The sequence below is a fragment of the Myotis davidii genome, unplaced genomic scaffold, assembly GCF_000327345.1.
Source record: "Myotis davidii unplaced genomic scaffold, ASM32734v1 scaffold19, whole genome shotgun sequence".
Lineage (NCBI taxonomy): Eukaryota > Metazoa > Chordata > Mammalia > Chiroptera > Vespertilionidae > Myotis > Myotis davidii.
The window spans coordinates 744,821-748,482 of NW_006289854.1; positions in this window are offsets into that span (position 1 = coordinate 744,821).

Here is a 3,662-nt window from a genome sequence, read left to right on the forward strand (position 1 = left end):
CTCTTCTAATAAAGACCCCAGTTATTGGATTTGGGGTCCACCTTAATCCAGTGTGGCCGCAGCTCAGCTTAATTACTTCTGCCAAGACCTTGTTCCCAAATAAGGGCCCATCCTGAAGTGGGGGGTGCTGGGGTGGGGGGAGGGAGGGAGCAGAATTCAACCCGTGAGAACACTCTATCTCACTTTCTCTTCGTGACACCCAGATCCTCATTGTACAGGCAAGACACCAGGAGCTGAGGGAAGTGAACTGGCCTCGTGCCAATCCCCACAGCCAGGACCAGTGGAGCTGGGGTGAGAGCCGGCACCTGGCCTCAGCCCAGGGCATCAGGTCATGTTGGTGTTGCCTTGAGAGTTCACAGAGCCCCCTCTCCAGAGCCATCTGCTCCGGGTGAGATAGGCATACGTAGTGTGTTATCTGCCCATTTTACAGATGAGGAAACTGAGGCCAAAGACCAGGGGTGGGGGAAGTGAGTCATGTGGTTGGGGTTGGCCAAGGTCACGCGGTGAGTAGGTGGCCGGGGAGGGACTCAAGGCCTGGCCTCCAGGGCTCCTCCCCTGCCGTTGAACGTTGGATCTCGGTGTACGTCGGAGGGAAGAAGCCAGACACAGAAAGGGAGTGATTCCAGCTTCATGCACCGTCCAGAACAGGCGAAGCCTGAGACAGAGGAGGCGGTGGGGAGGGAGGAATGGAGTGGCTGCGGAAGGCTGTGGGGTCTCTCCTGAGGAGACAGATGTGTCCTGGAGCGAGACAGCCCTGTGAATCCTCAACGCCTGCTGGCCAACTCCCCCGCTTCTGACTCGTAGCGCCATGAAGAGGCTTTAGAATATCTTAGCGTGGGGGCGCCGCGGCCTCCGGGAGGTGGCTCCGGGGGAAGCAAGTGCTCACGCTCACCAGGCCCGGGGGATGCCAAGTCCGCCTGTCTGGGTGCAAGCAGCCGAAAGGCACCTGGAGCGCTTTCTCAGAGGTTCGCACCCCTCCGATAAGGCACAGCCTCTGAGAGCAGGCGGGTCCCAGGGCCTGAGTGATTGTGGGGGCAGCGCAGCTGAGGGTGAGACATTCTGATGGGCCCCTTTCACCGCAGCCAAAACCCACAAACAAACCATTAACCGCTCAGTCATGGCTCTTGCTAAACCACGACTTCCTTGTTCACCCCTGACCCCCACATCCTCCCGGCGGCGGCACAAGGCCAGAGCTGTGTGAGCCTCTGCAGCGGGCTCAGGGATTGAGTAACAGGAGACAGGGGAGCACACTGCTGGGGTGACGCATAGAGACGTCACCTCTCAAATCCCAGAGGCTGTGCCAAGGGGCTTCGTGATTGGACAGTAGCCACTGTCGCTCGCTAGTTCCCGTTGGGTCACCTATGTTCAGTCTGCACCTCTGCCCAGGCCTGACTGGCTCCAGCGGGACAGACCCAGGAGCAGGGCCCATTTTCGGTTCTGAGTCCACCAGAGGCCCACCTGGGCTTCTCCCATCGCACCAGCTTGCTGGGGCCAAGGAGGGGCCAGAGTCGCAGCCGTCAATGTTGTCTGGCTGGGGTGGGGGGAGGCGAGAGGGAGGCCCTCCCTGCCCATTCCCACCTGCTCAGATCGCCTGGCGCAGCTCCCTCTGGGCTGGTCTCCCTTGGGAAAGGCTTGTGGCTGGGAACAAAGTCCCTTGACGAGTGGGCTCCCTGGGGCCCTTGTGGGCAACTTTCTCCAAGCCCAAGGCTGATGTGAGGGTGCAGCTGGTGGGAAGTGGGGGCACCGGGAGCGGACTGGAATCTCTGTAGGACTCTGTCCAGACATTTGTGTCCAATGTGGCTGGAGGGTAGAGCATGAGCCAGGAAGCAGAGAGAGGGAAAGACACAGGCAGGGCTCCGCTCATGGCAGCTTTTGCAAACCACATTATGGCTGTGGAACTCTATCTCAAGAGAAGTGGAACATACAGAAGGGTTTCCTGTTAGAGGGTGCCATTGCCACCCTCACCATCATCTTCATCACCATCATCATCAATATCACCATCACCACTATCACCATCATCATCATCATTACCATCACCATCATCACCATCATCATCAATATCACCATCACCATCATCACTGCTATCATCATCATCATCATCACCATAATCACCACTATCACCATCATCATTGTCATCACCATCACCACTACCACCATTACCATCACCGTCATCACCACTATCACCATCACCATCATCACTATCACCGTCACATCAGTATCACCATCACCATCATCACCATCGTCATCACCATCATGACAGCTCACACATGTTGAGTGCCAACTCTGTACCAGGCAGGGTGCCAAACACTTTCATACACTAATTCTGTTAGCAGTCTTTGAGGTAGATGCCATTATTACCATCCCCATTTTACAGATGTAAATGTAGACTCAGAAAGGATGGGTGAGATACCCAAGACCACACAGCATATCAGAGCCAGAGCCAGAGCCAGACCAGAACTGGAATCCAGGCCTGCCTGGTCCCAAAGCCTTAGCTCCTGAACACAGCCTTTTACAGTGAAAGCCCCTCTCCTGTAGTATTTGCATTCTTCAAGGACGTTATTGGCTGAGGAGTAGAGACAGAATTGGGAGATGGGGGTGGCTAACATTGGAGGTGGGGAGATACATAGAGATGATGACTAGACATAGAAAAAGAAGATGTCTCGGGCAACAGGTGGAATCTGAGATCTACTAGGTGAAAGGGATGAAGGAGAGGGGCCTGCCCTGAAGAGCCCAGGGTTCTGGCATGGGTAGAGGGGTGGATGTGTAGTTGGGGCAGTGCTGTTTCTGTAGACACAGAATGCAGGTTTCACTTAATGAATGAGTGAAAGAATGAATACATGAATATGAAGAGGTCCCCAAATGGAATAGATAATGAGTTCCCCATCACTGGGAGTATGCAAGTAGTGGCTAGACAACTGTTTAACCTGGACAATGTAAAGGACACTCCTGATATGACAGGGAGATCAAATGAAAGGCAACTATATATATAAAAGCCTAAGCAAATGTTATGACCGGCTGACCAGCTGGTAGCTATGATGTGCACTGACCACCAGGGGGCAGATGCTCAATGCAGGAGCTGCCCCCTGGTGGTCAGTGCACTCCCACAGCCAACCTCCCACGGCCAGCCAACCTCTCACAGTCCCTCCCCCAGCCAACTGGCCCCACTTGGCCCCAATTGTCAGCAAGGCTGAGGGACCCCACCTGTGCACAAATTCATGCACCAGGCCTCTAGTATATTATAAATATATAATACAATACATACAAAAATTTATATAATATGTATCACATGCATGAACACTGGAGTCACTGCATCTCTGTGACTCTGGGGTCTTGCAGGCCCCACACGCACCTGGTGGGAGCTTGGTAATGAGTCACCAGCATAGGAATGCAGGATGGGGGCAAATATCCCAATCCCATTAGAGTTCCTTAACTTTCTACTTGAGTGTATTTCAGGATGTACATTATAATATGTGTTCATAAGTGTACATATTGGGTATAAGTAACTAAATTCTTTTACTTATAAGGATATGCAACCTCAAAAGGACAAATGCTCTAAAGTAGGTTCGGCGGGAATGGAGGGAAACCCCATGGCTTCCTTCCAACCATGGGTGCTCCTGAGGAAGCTCAGGGTCAGGAGCTGTAACCAAAGAAAGAAAGAACTC